Source organism: Sarcophilus harrisii, chromosome 1, assembly GCF_902635505.1.
Source record: "Sarcophilus harrisii chromosome 1, mSarHar1.11, whole genome shotgun sequence".
NCBI classification, from domain to species: domain Eukaryota; kingdom Metazoa; phylum Chordata; class Mammalia; order Dasyuromorphia; family Dasyuridae; genus Sarcophilus; species Sarcophilus harrisii.
The window spans coordinates 705,014,285-705,032,716 of record NC_045426.1 but is presented as its reverse complement, the minus strand read 5'-3'; the positions used below and the strand labels follow the sequence as shown (position 1 = coordinate 705,032,716).

Here is an 18,432-nt window from a genome sequence, read left to right as displayed (position 1 = left end):
CTTTTGCTTATCTTATTGCTATAGCTACCACTTCCAGCACTATGTGAATAGAAGAGTGATTATGTGGACATTTTTGCTTTATCCCTGCTTTAATAGGAAAGGTCTCTCTCTATTTTATCTCCATTTACACAGGATGCTAGATCTTGGTTTAGGGTAGATACCTCTTATATTAAGAAAAGCTCCTTTTGAATTCCTCTTGTCAAAAGCTTTTTATGCATCTATTAATTTAATGATATTATTGTTTTAGTTACCCATATGGCCTATTATAACTATAGATTTCCTAATATTAAAACAACATTTCTCTTTGGTATAAATTCTACCTGATCACATTGTGAAATCGTATTTATATGATAATGTCTTTGCTAATTTTTAAAAAATGTTTTGTGGTTATAGTCACTAGGGATACTAGCCTTTCATTATTTGGGTTTTTTTTTCTCTCTGATTTGTTTTTCCCTGCACAACCATACTTCTATCAAAGAAGGAACTTGGTATAATATTTCCTCCTATTTTTACAAACAATTTATGTAATGTTGAAATTCTTTGAATGTTTGCTAGAATATAATTCTAAATCCATCTGGTTCTAAGTTTTTTTTTTCCTTTAGAAGTTCATTTATGGCTTGTTCAGTGTATTTTACTGAGATTGGTTTATTTAAGTTCTCTTTGTCTTTTTATGCTAATCCAGATACTTTCTATTTTGTAGATAATCATCTCCATTTAAATTGTGAGTTTTGTGGCATATAATTGGGCAAAATAGTTTCTAATAATTTCCTTTGTTTCTCCTTTGTTGGAATTTCTCCTTTTTGCTTTTGATACTGCCACTTTGGTTTTCCTCTCTCATTTTAAAAATCAGACCATGTAATAATGGTTCATCTATTTCCCTGCCCCCAAAACAGCATTTCACTTTAGCAGTTCAACACTTTTTTTTCTTTCAGGTTTATATCCCTTTTCATGAATTTTCAGAGTTTCATTTCATTGTTTGATCGGGGTCCTTAACTTTGTCAATTTTCTAGGTTGGTTTGGGCTTTTTTAGTTGAATGACCAATTAATCTGTTCTTTTTCCTTTTTGGTTCCTGAAATGTTTGGACCGTATCCCCAAAGTTTTGGTTTCAATGTTTCATTGTCATCATTTTTTTTATGAAGTTTCCTGTTGTTTTTCTACTATGTTTTTTGATCCGGGAGTTTTGTAGGATGAAGCAATTTGATTTCCAGTCAATTTGTGATAGTTTCTTCAAAGATTCTTCTTATTCCTTTGGGTTTAGCACAGGATATGTTTAATATTTCTGCTTATCTTCATTAATTTGTGAGGTCTTTACCCTTTAGTATATTGTCCATTTTTGTTAAGATACCATGTACAGCTGAGAAATATATACATTTATAAGATATATTTATGTAAAATATAGAATATCCTATAATATATAGTATTACAATATTATATGTAAATTACATTTTTATATGACATATAAAAATATTTCTACATAAGAAATTATATTTGATTTTTTCAGCTGCTCATGGCACCTTAATGTATGTTTGTTTGTGTGTGTATATGAGTGTATATGTATGTATGATATGTATTATTCCTAGAGAAGTGGATAGAGCACTGGGCCTGGAGTTAGGAAGATGTGAATTCAAATCCAGCCTCAGTCAGTCAATAGCATCGTGACCCTGGACAAATCAATTAATCTTTCTCTACCTGGATTTCTCAACTGTAGAATGAGATAACAGCACCTCCCTCCCAGGGTTATTGTAAGAATCAAATGAGATCATATTTGTAAAGTGCTTAGCACAATGCCCGGCACATAGTAGGTGCTTAAAAATACTTGCTTCCTTCCTTCCTTTGTTTCCATTCCATACTTTCAAGAGATCTACAATATCTATTTTTTTCTAAGATTCTATTCAGATCCTAAACTTTTTTCTTATTTATCTTTCGTTTAGATTTACCCAGACCTGAAGAAGGGCACATTTATATGTCCAAATGTTATAGTTTTGCTGACTATCTCTTCCTGTAAATTGATTTAACTTTTCCTTTAAGTATTTAGATGTTATGCCTTCTGGCAAATAAACATATGAAGTGTTGGTATTAAACATAATACAGTTTATCTTTTAATCCAATCTGTTTTTACTGTTGCTTTCTCTGGAATCATGATTGTTCTCCTTATCTTTTTTAATTCACCTGAAGTGCATCAGCTTTTGACCAAGCCTCTTATTATAACTCTTATGAATTTTTCTGCTTTGAGCATATTTCTTATTAGCAACATAACATTGAGTTCTGCTTTTCTGAGACTTCTTTTCTTCTTCAATTTATTAATGAGCCCAATCCCATTCATATTCAATTAGGGATTTTTTTTTGTTTTGAAGTTTATTTTAAACCTAAATACAAGATAAGAAAAGAAATTGCCACATATGTAGCAGAACATGAGACTATTCAATATAAAACAATACATTTTCATTTCAAGAAATCTATATAATAAATACTACACATTGTATCCAGAGCTCCAGCTTTTCTTTTTTTCCTTGTAGGTTTTCTTTTGTTCTCTGCTGTACAGTTTTTAGTTTATTTCTCCCCTACCCACAAAGAAAGCTACAATTAAGCACACAGATTATTGAATTCAAAATTTTAATATGCTTTCACTTTTCATTTTATGGGTAAATTTATCCCATTCACCTTCTAAACTATAATTACTTGTATATTTTCCTCCTTCCTATTGTCTCTCACTACCCTCACCCTATTCCTCTCCCTCATCACTGTTCAACTTGACTTCTTTCTACCTGCTACCTTGTCCTCCTATTCCTTAACCTACCCATCCCTAGAATCCTGTCCTTATTCTCTCCCCCCACCCTATTCTCTTGCCCTCTCATTTCTTTCTGATTTAGAAGACTTTTATGCCAATCTTTCTCTCTCTGTGTATGCATGTATGTATTATGTATGTATATACATGTTTAAATATATGCATATGTGTGTATCTATAAAATTTTCCTATTTAATCCATCCCCAATGAGAATAAGGTTTCAACATTACCTGCCCTCTCTCCACTAGCTTTTTTTATATCAATTTTTCCTTTTGCCTTCCCTCCTTTCCTCTCTCCCTTCCTTCCTTACTTCCCCTCCCTTTCTCCTTCTCTCCTTCCCTTCCTTCCTTCCTCTTTCCCTCCCTCCTTCCCTCCTTTTGATCTTTCTTTTTCTTCCTTCCTTTTAAAATTTTAAAATTTCTTTCTTTCCTTCCACCCTCCCATGCAATTCTAAACTCTAAACCTGAAGTTGGTTCTGCTCGTGACTAATCTTTCCCTGAATCTTTGTTCCTCTCTCCCTCCCTCCAGATCCTAACTGCTTCCTTACTGATTTTAATGTCTTTCTGCACCGACCTGTGTATATCTGAATTGTATCAGAGATGATTAGAATATGTTTGTGGCTCATGTTTTCACCTTAACACCAGAATTTGGATTATTTCCAGATAACGAAATACAAAATGAGTTAAGAGAGCCTTCACTAAGCTTCTTAGAATGAGTCAGCCACTTAGCAGACAGGAACAGCTCAGCTTGTGGTCTTTGTGACCTCTGAGCACAGCCTAAATCAAATCTCCTTTTCCAATTTCCCTTCAGAATTTTTTTCTAAAGCAAAGTTACTGAACCTGAGGCGCTGAAAGTGTGAGTGGATTCACTTTGTAGCTTTGGAGGCCATTCTGATGAATAACAGTCCATTGTAGGAATCTGGACTTGGGCAGCTGGGTGGGACGGGGGAATCTCTTGTTGATTAATTAAACAGCTCCTGCCTGGGAGCCCCTGCTTTATGGGTGAGACAGAGGAGGCAAAGCAAAGGTAAACAAGGTGTGACCCTGCCTTCAGAGAGTGATGAGCTGCAGCCCTACTGGGAATCCCAATCTGTAAGGCTCCTGGAGAAGACCTGGGAGCTGTTCCGAGAGCTGGGAGGCTCTCAGAATAGGGCAGTGTTATGAGATAAAGCAGTATTTCCCTCCCCAGCCCCAGCACTTCTCTCTGATCCTTGGTTTTTTGTCATGGAGCACATGTGGTGGAAAAGTACCTTTTTAGTACCCGGGGAAAGGCACCTGAAGTGAATCCCGGTCTCTTTGTCTTTCCATGTCAGATCTGGGGGTACTTTTGTCAGTGGTGGCTCTGTAAACCCCAGAACTCACCAAAACGGTGTCTTTTATCCTAGGAGCCTTGTCTGCCTGACTCAGATTTGCTGCCTTTGCCTTCTGATTGATTATAGGCAGAATGAATTTAGCAAATAAAAGTTAAAGATCATTGACTGCCTTTGCTCAAGTCTTGGTTGGGAGGATGGGCCCGGTGAGATAACTCAAGATAACTCGTTTTGTGCATCCTACTTTTGTGTCCATGCTGCTAAAGAAATCAGTGTCCCAGGCTTGGTCTTTGTATGGGAAGGTACGTTAACTTTGTGATCCCGCACCCGGGTTGGCCCAGAACCATCCGAGCAACTCAGGTCATCCCATTCATCTTTACTGAGCTTGACTGGATCTAGAAGAGTGGCCTGGGTGCCCCTTCCACAGAATCTCAGAGTCTGAGCATGAAGGCTCATTGAGCTGGCCACAGGCCTCCCCTCATCAGCCCCCTACACCAGTTAAATGTCACAGTCCCTGCAGAACCACCCAGGAGGCTGTCATGTCCCAGATCTGCTGGCCGCTTGGGATCTAAGAAGGTTCTATGGTGCGGGCAGATCACTAACACATAGGTCCCCCCCATCCCACAAGGCCCCCCGGTGCAGTCCCCAAGGAGTCCACAACCCCTTCCACCATGCTCAGGCCTGTCATCCCTGTGATTTTGGGGCCACGGGAAGCTTGTGGGGGTGGAAAGTTCTTCCATTAGTCCCGAGGTGTTCCCTGGAGCACTGAGAGAGATTTGCCGTGGTTCCATGGCCGGTCTGTGCCAGGTCTTCTTGGTGCCAGGGCTGGCCCTCAATGTTGCTTTACATTTTTTTAATAACCTCAAACTGCCCATTTGATGGGAGGGTACGGAGCTTCAGCTGGGCAAGTCTGTGGCTTAGAGTCGTTATTTATAATTCATACACGTGGGCCCCTTTTCTTCCATATCCGCTGAGGTGATGAGTCACAGGACGCAGCCGCCAGTGAGCCTGGGACCGATACCCGTGTCTCTGAGTCCAAGCCCAGCCTTCCATCTGCTAAATCCCACAGCGTGTCTTTGGCTTGTTAAGGCTTCAGAAAGGAGACAAGGCTCAATATTGGCTTGGGGAAGCTTGGGCTAAAGAAATGCTGAATCACAACCAAACCGCAGTGGGAAGGAGGACACGGGGCAAAGCTTATCGCCTCCCAAATCATGTACTGACCACACAGAGACAGATTCATGGGAGATTAAATCTGTCTTTCCCCCTCTTCCTCTTGAGCTGTTATCTGTCTGCCCCTAATTAGAGACATTTGAAAGCGATGTTTTAATTCTTGTAGCTGATGCTTTTAGAACAGGATAGATGCCCCTTCTTCGGCCCTGGTCCGAGCTTCTGAAGGGAACGTCATTTATGGAACCTGGATGATGGGAACCTTAGCTCCTTCAGGGCCAAGAATTCAGAGGCTCGGTGGCTTTCAGCTTTCCCACTTCTTAACCCACCCCCGGGACCCCTGACCCCTGCATTTAGAGGAATGATCCCCGAAAAGGGACACTGGTCCAATCTGCATAGTCCTTTGTAGTTATAGAAATGAGTACCTCACGACCGTCCTGAGGAGTAATGCCAAGTACTGTTCTACCCATTTTACAGATAGGGAGACGGCTTGCCCAGGCCCCCGGTATTAAAAGCACCACAGCGTAAGACAAAGGCCCTCCTTCAGAAGCAGAGGTCCACTTGGAATCTCGGCTTTTCTCTTTTCCATCTGTAACTGAACCGATCTCCACCTCAGTCTCTTCCACAGTCAAATGAGAAGACTGCACGACTTCAGCGGCTTCCAGAATGTGGTCTGACCACTCCTGGGCTCTCCAAGAGGGCACGCAAGAGGTCACAACTATTTTTACAATTATATGAAATTGTTTTCATTTCTACTGTGGTAAATATCTCTAGCTAATATAACTCACATTAAAAAAAATCTTTGGAGCCCTCAATAAGTTTGAAGAATAGAAAGGGATTGTGAGATTACAAAGTATAAGAAACTCGTGAGCTACATGATCCCAGAATCCCTTTCTTCCAGCCCTAGATATATGTTTTATGTGAGATCTTTTTATGGGATCTTTTTTTCCCCTCAATAGTATTTTATTTTTCTAATTACATGTAAAGATCATTTTCAATAATCATTTTCATAAGATTTTTAATTCCAACTTTTTTTTCTCCTTCCCTCCCTTATCTCCACCCATCCCAAGGCAACAGGCAATCTGATACAGGTTATACGTGTATGATACTTTTAAGCATATGTTCATATTAGTCATGTTGTGAAAGAAAAATTGGAGTGAAAGGGAAACACTGCAAGAAAGAAAAACCAAAGAAAGTGAGAATGGTACGCTCCAATCTGCGTTCGGTCTCCACAGTTCTCTCTCTGGATGTGGATGGCAGTTTCCATCCCGAATCTACTGGAATTGTTTTCTATCACATTTTTGCTGAGAAAAGTCAAGTCTGTCTTCGTTGACTCTTACATGATCTTGTTGTTTCTGTGTAGTCTTTTGTGATGACCGAGTTAGCCTCATAGATACCTTAGAATCAGCCGGAATCAGGATAAGCAAAAGTCCTTGGTCTTTATTCTTGGTCTTTAGGGGTAGAAGTGAATTGGATGGATGCAGAATCTCCACGACCTTCCTTCTTTGTCTTCTGCCCAAAAGTGACTCTGGCTAGTCTTACTCCACCCCTAGTCCCTCCTACAATTCTCTGTATACACCAATTATCGAGCTAGCACAGAATAGTGGGAAGGGCCATTTTCCAAGCACATGCTTATAGAGTATTGTCCAATCAGTAATTAGCCTTAAGTGCTTGGTTGTCCAACCTCAGTGCATCAGCTCAAGAGTTTCAGCCCTTTACATCCTTTTCCTGGTTCGGCTTGCTTCCCTCAGCATCTGTTCATGTAGGTCTCTCCAGGCTTTTCTAAAATTAGCCACTGGGTCATTTCTTATAGAACAACAGTTTTCCATAATGTTCATATACCCCGACGTATTCAACCATTCCCCACCGATGGGCATCCCCCCAGTTTCCAGTTCCTTGGGTCAGCTCCCAACATTTCTTCTCCCCCTTTTTCTGAGCTCCTTGGGATGCAGGGGCAGTAGTTGGATCATGGGGTGTGCAGTTTGATAGCCCATGGGGCATGTGAGTTGGGGCCTTCTGACACAGGGCGGAAGAACTTTTCTTGCTGAGAAACTCTGAATTGCCTTGTAAGTTAATTTGTCTTTTTTAAAATTTTTGACTCCCTGGTGGGGGCTGTCCCCTATTGATCTTACATCAGAAGGTTAGAGGCAGCCTGGCTTGACGAAGATTAAGTAGCCCAGACCGAGGGTGCAAAGCATTGATTCTCATCTCTTTGGATGGTCCTGACTCTTTGAACCATCTTTTTCCCCTTAGGTTTTTCTCTCTAATGTGCTGAGAGGCCAAATGGAGTAGACGCTTCTTAGGTTTACGCCATTGGTAACTGTCCCATGTCCCCAGGAGGTTCAGCCCCCAGGACCCAGCAGGCAGCAAAATTGTCATGGAGTGTAACCCACCCCTCATCCTCAGAACTGAAAGAGGGCCAAGCAGAGGCCAGAGCAGTGCTGCTGTGGGGGAGAGCCCCGCAGGGGGATGAGGAGAAGTGCCCCATTGGGGGGCTCATAAGTCCCACCACTGCTGCGATTGTGCATGATTACTGGGGACAGGCGCTAGGAAAGACTGGGACGCACCATGGCCCAGAGATCCCAGTTAGAGCTGGAAAATTCAGTTCACCCACAAGCAGGTGGAAAGCTGCTGCTCTGCTGTGTGGTCAATCCAGAGACCCCAGGGGAAGCTCCCTGGCCCTCTGGGGGCACGGCAGGAAAGCCCGGAGCAGCCCCTGGAACAGAGGCAGGGAGGCTGCTGAGGGACAGGGCTCGCATCCCTCTTCTGTGGGAAAGGAATCAGTGGGGGGGGGGGGAATTGGGAAACATGCCTGAGCTTATTGAGCTGGTGGGGGCAAAGGCCGGGGCTCTGAAACCAAGTGTGGCGGTCTGGGGCGGGCTCTCGCTCCTAGTCTGCCACCAGAAGTGGGCAAACTTCTCCGTAGCCCAGGAGGCCTCAGTGGAAGGATTCTCACCCTCCTCCAGCAGCCAAGGGCATTGAGGCTCTCAGGATGTGCCCAGCATTCCCGGGGGAAGGTCCACACTGGGAGTGGCAAGAAGTCCCACACCATCAGGGGCCCCATGCAGACTCTCCCAGAGCTGCTGCCAAGCCCATGCTCTGAGCCTGTAAGGGCCAGCTCCGGTCCGGAACAGCTGCGGACGTTCTAGGCCGGCCTCGGCCTTCCCAGGGTCCAGACTCCCACGGGCTCTCGGCCTGGGCTCCGGCCCGGCTCTCTGTGGTACCTGGGCTCCATCATGTTCTGGTTTATGATGGCAAAGGTTCCACTCTGAGGACTGGACATTCTGCAAGGCACGCTGACCCCTTAAGGACCTGCTGTTGTCCCCTTCTGCAGACCAGCACATTGTGGCTAATCCCCCAGGAAGGGAGTGCCACTGACAGGATTCGAAATCAGATCATGGGCCCTCTCTGTCCACCCCCAACAGCCATGAGAGCCGGGGCTCAGAACTGCTTCCGATGAAGACAGAAAAGGGGGAGGAGTAGGGAGGGAGCCTGGTGGAACAAAGATGGTGAGGAGAAGACGGAGACATTGGTAGTGATCAGCTTTCCTTCCCAAGAATTCCAAGGACTCTGGGCATTTGCCGCGTCCGTCACTTGGCTTAAGGGAGCTTTTCAGTCATTATAGCAAGTAGGTCAAGCAATAAGCAGTTAGGAAGCACCTACTGTGTGCCAGGCGCTGCGCCAAGCACCAGGGATGCAAAAGGGCCAGAGAGCGTCCCTGACCTTGAGGAGCCTCTAACAGAGAGAGAACAAGGAAAATGAACATATGGAAGCAAGATGACTAGGTAATGATTCACAGAGGGGGGGGCTTCCTGTGGAAGCCTTGAAGGAAGGGTCCGGGCCTGGGGGTGCCAGAGAGAAGGCGGGCAGCCCCGAGATGGGGGGAATGTGGGGGAACAGCCAGGAGGAGCAGAGGTGTGGGGGTGTCAGGTGTGGAAGGACGGGCAGGTCATGGGGGCTTTCACGTGCATTGTCACAGATTTTTGTAACAGTCTTGGGGGACAAATATCATCAGCGCCATAGATCAGAGCAGGTGACTGGTCAGAGAACAAAGGGCTGCACTGGTGGCTGTTTCCATGTCCAGGGGCACTGAGCTGCTGTCCAGCCCCCACCAAAGGCCTGATGGTCAGCCTCAGATGGTCTCTGATCTCCGCTTGGGTCAATTAGACCAGGGCCTTGTGGGTACTTCCCTGTGTTCCCCTGGGCAAAGGCCAGATTAGCCTTTCCGCAGGGAGCTGGGTCTGTGGCTGATACCATCCTTGACATTCAGATCCGTGCCAGGATGGGTGAGAAGGTGCCAAGGAAAGCCAGACACACTAACCACCTGCCCATGGTGTTTCTGGAGGCAGAGACGCCCCAGTTAATGCTCCATAACCCACGATAAAAAAGAAAGTAAGGGGGCACGGAACGCTAGGGAGTCTCAGAGTGGGTCAGCCCGGGACCCAAGCCCACTCGAGAGCAAAAGGTTTTCTCTCTGGATCTCTGTGACCAACACACACTATGCCACAGAGGCAGCTGGAGGTCAGGAGGCAGGAAGATGCGAGTGCAAATCCCCCCTCAGATGTTTACAGGCCATTTGACCCAAGTCAAGGCTGTTTGCCTTCGTTTCCCCAAGTGCAGCTTGGGGATGGTGATAATAACACCCACTTCCCAGGACTGTTGTGAGGAACAAACGGGATAATTGTAAAGTGCTCAGCATGCACTGGGCCCATAGTAAGCTCTCTGAAAATGCTCATTCCCATCCCTTCTTCCTCTCACAGTAGGTATTTAATAAATGTTTCTCAAAAGTGCACTTTATGCTTTACAAGGCCTAAATTAAACCTTGAGACGGGGACAGACCAGAATCCAATCCAACACCTCTCAAGGTTGGAGCTTCCTTGCAGACAGAATCCTAGGATTTCATAATGGCCAGGATGGGCAAGAGAGCCGGGCAGCTGGAGGGAGGGAAGTCAGTGCATCCAGGGGGCAGACCTGAGGGAGGGTGGTAGCTCTGCCCCTGCTTGACGTTGGGCAAGAAACGAGACCTTTGTAGTCTTTTGCTTTTTTACCGGATGATCCATAAAAATAGGTAGCACGCTTTCTTTATGGTGAAGGTCAAGGGAAACAACTGATTTTTTTAATTTAATATTTCATTTCTCCCCAATTGCATGTAAAAAACCATTTTTAATATTCTTTAAAAAATTTTAATTTCAAGTTCTCTTTCTTCCCTCTTTACCTTCCACCCACTGCACATTGAGAAGGCAAGCACTTTGATATGGGTTAGACATGTGCAGCCAAGAAGATTTCCATATTAGTCCCCTCAAAGCCCCCACAAAAATCAAGATTTCTACACGTCTGCTCTCAGACTCCACCAGTTCTTTCTCTGAAGGTGGAGAACGTTTTTCATCAGGTCCTTTTGAATTGTCTTGGCTTTTTAAATCGCCAAGAATAACTAAGTCATTCACAGTCGATCATTGTCTAAAATCGTTATTGCTGTGTGTAATGTTCTCCTGGTTCTGTCCACTTCCTTTCGCCCGGGGTTCATGTACGTCCTTTTAGGTTTTTCTGAGAATATCCTGCTTGTCATTTCTTCCAGCACAGTAGTGTTCCTTTACAATCACATGCCACAACTTGTTCAGCTGTCCCCCAAATCCTCTCAATTTCCAACTCTTTGGCACCCCAAAAAGAGCTCTTATGGATACTTTTGTACATATGGGTCCTTCTTCACCTCCGCCCCTGTTTCTAAAAACCTCTTTGGGATACGGCTTAGTAATGGTATTGCTGGGTTCGAGGGGTGCATAGTAAAGCCCTTTGGGCATAGTTCCAGATTGTTCTCCAGAATGGTTGAATCTGTTTACAACTCCACCAACAATGTATCAGTGTCCCAGCTTTCCCACATCCCCTCCTTTTCTTGTCACATTAGCCGATCTGAGAGGTGTGAGGTGGTTGGCTTCATTTGCATTTCTCTAATCAGTAGTGACTTTGAGCATTTTTTCACATGAAAAAAAAATTTCTTTATTTGAAAACTGTCTATTCATATCCTTTGGCCATTTATCGACTAGGGAATGGCTCTTATTTTTTATAAGTTTGATTCAGTGGAGACCAATTGATTGGAAACCCTTTGTGTACTGGGCAGGTTCATAGACATCAGGGTAAAGCCAAGCCAGCGCTTTCACCTGATTCTCCAGATAATAATCCCTGGTAAATCTCCAAGCCATAAATCTCTTATTTAATCTCACCATGGGAGGCACATAGAAAGGGAGACTTTACCCATCTTAGCCATAAGCAAGCAGAGGTTCAGGAGGAGTACAGTGGGCCAGCCTTGGGAAAGTGACCAGGTCTCCCTGCTGAACCCAGGCTGTCTGACTTAGCTGGTCTAGAACATTTCCCAGAGGAGCTTCTAAAGGTTTTCCACAACCTGCTACCTTTATGACAAACAACATTAGAAACATTTGATAAAACTGCTGGGTGCTTCAAAGCTGTGTAGAGTGTCTGTCACTGACTAAGAAACTAAGCCCCCCTCCATCCCCCCCATGGAACTCTTCCTTGCTTCCTCACCCTGGATTTGGTCCAGGGAGCACCGGAGAGCAGATGAAGGGGGAAACATGTATGTATTCTCCTGAAGCCTGCAAGAGCTAAAAAACTAGACCTTTGTGGCCCAATCTGCCCAGATCAAGGCTAATGCAGCCCGAACTCAAGGGAGCTGTGGCCTGGCATGAGCCGGGACTGCCCTACTACCTATCCTCCCCCAGGTTGTAAAGACTCTCATGTGAATTGAAGAGGTTGAACTAGATGATCTTAGGTCTCTCCTCCCAGAGCTACTATTCTTTATTCTATATTTTACAACCCCAACTTTTTTTTTTTTGTTTTTTATTCTATATTTTACAACCCCAACTTTTTTTTGTTTATTATTCTATATTTTACAACCCCAACTTTTTTTGTTTTTTATTCTATATTTTAAGACCCTTTTTTGTTTTCTGTTTCTTTTCAACTCTTAAATTCTCAGTTCTAAGGGCCCTCTTAGCTCTGACAATGATAATCAGATGGTGAATTGTAATAGGGACAGAAAAAAAAGTGAGAAACGTTTTCTGAACAAGGCTGTGCTATCGCAGGACTCCAGAGACAGCAAAGTGGCTAGCCCCTTCTTGTTTGGTCTGGATATTTTCTTAAAACACCCCAGCCTGCTGTCTGCCTTTCTTAGAAGTAAAGTGATGATCATCCGTCCACATGGCTGCCCCCTTTAGGTACACAAGATGAGGAGAAAGGGGAAGAGGAGGAAGGAGCAAGAGTCAGTGATGATGATGGTCATTAGGTAGAACTGCCTGGTGATGATCAAAGGGTTGTGTTTATGCCAAAGATTGTGCCAGGGCAATGAAGAAAGAAAGGTTAAAGGTGAGCGGCAGAGGGGTCACCGATATTTTGTCAAGAAGCCAATGGTTCAATTCGTGAAAGGGTTTTAATGACCCACCATGTGTAGAATGCTCTGCCAGAAGGCCAGGCTTCCCCTCTGGGAATTTATAGCTGTGATGTTTAAAAAGTTCAAGAGAGATAATTTCTGGGGGATTTACTCATCTTATTAATAAAACTAACATGTGTAATAACGGAGGCCGGTGGCGCTCTCAAATGCCAAAGACGCCTCCTGGCCATGAGCTCACCGTTTATATGCCCTTGGAAGGACAGATGCTCCTGAGGGTGGCAATCAACTCTGACTGGCTAACAATTGATGAAAGGATGGATGTTATAATAAAGGGCTCGATCTAATTGTACTTATTGTACAGGACTCAGATCACTCAGATCTCGGTCAAAGAGCCTTCTCAACTTCCTGATTTATCGCCTGTCTGACAAAAGGGAGAATCCACATTTTTGAAGACCTGTCTGAGTAAACATAATGAACAGGAATCCCATTAGCCTAAATTTCGAATTCAGTCTTTAGCCTGGGTGAGTTTCTGAGAAAGATTTCTCACGCGGGTCAATATCTGGGTGAGGAAGTAAAAGGGGGAGGAAAATTGTGGTTCTAATTCAATTATTAGTTATTAAATACGAGAGAAATAATCATTTCTCTCAGAGCTACTGGGACAGGAAGGTCAGGGGAGACATGATACAGATTCATACACATATATATTATGTATTTGTGTATGATTTATTCATGTGTTCTGCATGTATATTATATCCCTAGAAATCTAATAAGCAACTAAAACATGAGACACGTAAAAGAAATACAAATGTTTTTTTAAATAATGAAGCTTTGATGGGAAGTAGAATTATTGTTAGGTTTTCTCTTTTGTAAGAAGAAATACTCTGATACTGCAGAAATCAATCCCATCAGACCAAATGAGTAGAGAGATCTAATGTCAGCTATATAATTTCAGAACCAAAAGGAACCTCAAAGCATTGGCTAGTGCAAGCTTTTGTTCAATGTAGGAATCCTCTTGAAAATGTCCCCAGGAAGTGCTCATTCAGTGACAGGGACCTCACTTCCTAGCAAGGTGGCCTACCTGCTGATCCACTGCTGAACAGACAAGCTCAGAGATACCCATCCAGCACATGGGCACCGCATCCACCCGGTCAGTGAAGACATCAGCCCTGTGGCTCTGGGACCAGACACCCTGACTAAGCCAGCCCAAGTGAAGCATAGAGGCAGCCTGGGGCGAGACCAGAGGTCTCACTGCCCGGCCAGCCAAACCACCCAACACACTGACGACCAGCTCTGGTCTGATCCAGACGGAGACAGTCAAAAGCTCTGGGAATGGCAGTGTTTCAGGGTCACCTGCCCTGCTTCTAGCTGTGGCAAAGAACTGGAAACTGGGGGGATGTCCATCAACTGGAACGTTGTAGAGGGCTGAAACTCTTGAGTCATTGCACTGAGGTCAGTGCAGGCACTTAGGGCTAATTACTGATTGGACAACACTCTATGGGCATATGCTTGGAAAATGGTCCTTCCCACTATCCTGTGATGGCTCAATGATTGGTGTATACAGAGGATTGTAGGAGGGACTAGGGGGTGGAGTAAGACAAGCCAGAGTCACTTTTTGCGGTAGACATGGAAGAAGGAGGTCACAGAGATTCTACTTCCATCCTGTTCAATCCTGAGTTTAAAGACCAAGAATAAAGACTAAGGACTTTTGCTTATCCTGACTCCGGCTGATACCTTTAGGAAAATCTGGCAACTGATGTGAACTGATGCAAAGCAAAGTAAGCAGAACCTGGAGAAAACCGTACACAGTAACAACAATATTGCAATGATGATCAACTGTGAAAAACTTAGCTGCTCTGATCAAGATAACGATCCGAAACAATTCCAAAGGGGCCATGATGAAAAATGCTATCCACCTCTGGAGAGAGAACTGATGATCTCTGAGTGCAGACTGAGGCAGACATTTTACTTGTTTTATTTTTATTGTCAAAGTTTGCTTATGTTTCTTTTTCAACATGAATTATATGGAAATATGATCTGTGTGTCCTTACTTGCATAATCAAAATCAAAGTGTCTTCTTATGGAAGAGGAAGAGGCAAGGGGGAGAAAGAATTTAGTACTCAAAATTTTTTTAATGATTTAAAAAATGCAATTGGGAAATATTGAATGAAATAAAATTAAATGTTTTTAGAGTATAGTTTTATCATGAGTAATGATGATGAAAGTAAAGAAGATTCATTGCAATCTGTTTTTACAACTGCACCCTAAGGACCATTAGACCTTTCCATTTGACTCACAATTGATGCCTCCTATATGTATTTTCTAGTTTGGCCAATGAACTCTGTATCCTACAAACTGAAGAAGTTGGGACAGTCTTAAAGTCTAGTCTAGGAAGTACTCACAGCAAAGGCAGAGAAACCAGAAAATTATAGGACACACACACCAAAAAAGACTGAAACATTTTAAGAGAATAACCCCAAATGGAAAGTCCAGAGCATAAGCAAATAAAGTAACAGAGAGAATCCTAAAACCAAAGGGAAGAATCAACAGTAAATCCTCAAGGAAAATACAAATGTCAGTTAAATATCACAAGACAAGGAAACGATGCATGATGAAATACAGAATTCTTTATACGCCTAGAAGAGCACAGAACAACAAGAAACTTCAAAGTGGCTCAAAAAAGATAATGAAACCCAGAAAAGAAATTAAGAATGACTCCAGGAGCACTTAATATAGAATTAAAACACTCAGCACATTATAAAAAATAGAATTTACGATGGATAGTCCCTATAAAGGTATAAAAGAGAGACGAACAGATCTGGAAAACAAAATTCCAAAGTGGAAGAAAACCTAGCAGAAGAGAAGCAAAAGATAATAGTGTTAAAAGGATATACAAAATCTATACAAGTCCAAGCAATGTGCCTTGAAGACTGGATGCATAGAAGCAACTTAAAGAGTTGGAGGGCTCTCCATGGAGAACGTGACAGATTTTTAAAGAACTTTTAACAGGACAATACAGAAAAAAATATACAAAAACAAAGCAAGTCAAAATCGTAGTGGTAACCACTTTGTCAATCCGTTAGTCACCCAGCGTTTCTTACATGTTATGTGCCAAACACTGAATTAAGCATTAGAGAAGCAGATAAAAAGTAAAAACAATCACTTCCCTCAAGAGTTTACCCTGTAATGGGAGAGGCAGAATCTATACATAAATTAAAAATCCCTATAGATAGATACAAGGTAACCTTATATAGGAAGGCTCTAGTAGCTGAAAGAGACTCCTGCAGCAGGTGGGATGTGAGATGATTCAGTGTAAGAAGGAGGCAAGGGAGGGGAGTTGGCTACAGGGAACAGCCAATTCAAAGACGTTAAGTGGAGAGATGGAGAGGTATGTGCAAAGAGCCGAGAGATCAGTCTGGCTGGACTCTGTGGAGCATGTGGAGGGGGAGGCCTGAACCCAGATGCAGAAACACATGTGACCATGTCCCAAGCTGGTCCTCAGTGCCCTTTCCCAAATGCCTCATTTCTATGAGTGACGACATTGGGAACCTCCTTCCTTTGGGCTCAGAGACAGGATCGTTGTCTCTGCAAATCCAGAATCCACACTTAGAGATAAATTATGACTTTTCATAGCTCACACGTCATCGGATCTCACAGGCTTTCCTGGCCTTTACTACACTGTCATACTCGTTATTCTCACTGGTCTTATCATTCCAATCCATTCATCTTCCTGCTGGCAGATCCTTATTAATTATTTGGCAAGCATGCCACCTATTTATCTTCTTTCACATTTGTTTTAAAAAATGTTGAGTTCTAGGTTCTCTCCTTCATCCCCACCCACAATTAAGAAATCTCTTGTGAAGTTATGGAAAACATTTCCATGAACATCAAGTTCTATTTCTTTAAGTCAAGTTTTCTTGACTTTTCTTGTGGCGTAAACCCCTTTGGCACACCGGTGAAGTCCGTGAACCTCTTCTCCAAATGATGTTTCTAAATACGTAACAGCAAATACGTTGTATTACAAAGGAAGCCGATTACATTGAAATACGGTTATCAAAATATTTTGAAAAACAAGTTCACGAACCCCAGGTTAAGAATCCCTGATCCAAGTCATTGATAAAAATGTTACAAATAACGAGGCTATTCCACTGGAGACCTTCCAAGTTGATATCAAAAAATTAATGACTCCTCTTGGAGCCCAGCCATTTAACTAGTTCCCAAGTCCCCAGACTACACTATCATGCAGCTCACATCTCTCTCTTATCCATAAGGATAGCATGAACAAATTTATCAAATGCTTTGCTAAGATCTAGTTAAACTCTATCTACGGCACTCCCCTGATCTACAAGCCGACTCTACAGGGACCCTGTCAGAAAAGAAAATGAGGTTAGTCTGCAGTGACCCGTTCTAACGATGCCATCTTCTTTTTGCACTCTCCAGGGCCGTTTCTCCATGCTCACAGCCCATTTCCGGAGCAGTGCAATCCACGTTTTTTGTTTGGGGTTTTTTCTTTTTGGCCAGGAATTTTAAAAAGTCAAGTTCATTGGCCGGGGCTTGCAGACTTCATTCTCTTTTGCTTTTGGAAAATCAGGTCACCACCGTTTGCCCCTCTATCGGTGCCGTGGCACTTCTCCAGTTCTCAGTCTTTTGAAGACCAAGAAGAGTGGCTCATTAATCACATCAGTGAGTTCTTTCAGTATCCCAGGAGATAGACGTAGCCTGGGGACGTGATTTCATCCAGAGTAGCTACTAGATCTCTCACTATCTCCCTATTTATCTTGGGAAAGACAGCAGGTGAGTCATATGTGGAATTAGAAGGTCCCTGAATGTGATGTGTTAGCAGAGTGCGAGGAGATAAAAGAGCAAAGCCATGGGCTTCCGGGGAGGCTTTCTCCCTCTGGGAGGAGGGAGACTTGCTTAGCCCTAACCTCCTGGCTCCACATCAGGAAGCCAAGCTTAACGGGGGCTTTAAAAATGAGGCCTTCTTTTTGAATCCCAGTTTCTCTATCAGAAATGTTCATTTTACTTTGAGTCAGGGGGAGAAGGCAGCTCCTGGCCAGAGTGGGGGAGAGTAGGTGGGCGAAATGAGTCCCCCCAGTGCCATCCAGATAGATTTGTGTCAGAGCTGTTCTGCAGGAAGTGTGAAAACCTGAAAGGAAGAGAATTCCCAGCCAATAGCGGCCCGGGCAGGGTGGGTGCAGAGGTCCTGCTCACACACTGTAAAAATAGATCCTTTTCTCTTTTTTTGAACATTTTAAAAGTTTATTTTTAATATACATTGTTTTGTGAATTACGCTGGGAAAGACTCTGGAGAAGTCTACTTGAAACAAGGATACTTACAACAAGGTGTTAACTCAGTGGGACTGATGAGATGATGGTTCTCCAGTTCCCATATATCTAGTATGATATAATGACATAATCACTCTAGTTGGCATATATTCAGTGTGATGTGATGATGTAATCGTAGTAGGGGATTTAAGGGCTGAGAAAACTGGGGATAGTTTCCTGAGCAAGAAGCCATCTTCATAAACGTGTACACACACACTCTATTGCAGCTCTGTACTCTGCAGGAGATCACTCCCACAGTCACTTCCCTCAGTCTCCAATCTCTCCTTGTCCATTGGTTCCTTCTCTGCTGCTCGCTAACACACCAAAGTCTCCCCCATCCTTATAAAGAAGATGCTGTCACTTGGACCCTTGCATTCTGTTCAGCCTCTCCATTTCTGCCTGCAGATCTGGACAAATCTGCCTCCGCTTGCTCATAGTCACCTCCTATA

At 43.4% G+C, this 18,432-nt stretch overlaps 1 protein-coding gene across 1 annotated transcript in view; it reads left to right on the top strand.

The window, feature by feature from the left end:
* TTC28 (tetratricopeptide repeat domain 28) overlaps positions 1-18,432 on the top strand; it is a 509,780-nt gene that overhangs the window by 436,278 nt on the left and 55,070 nt on the right. The gene's annotated exons all lie outside the window — the stretch shown is intronic.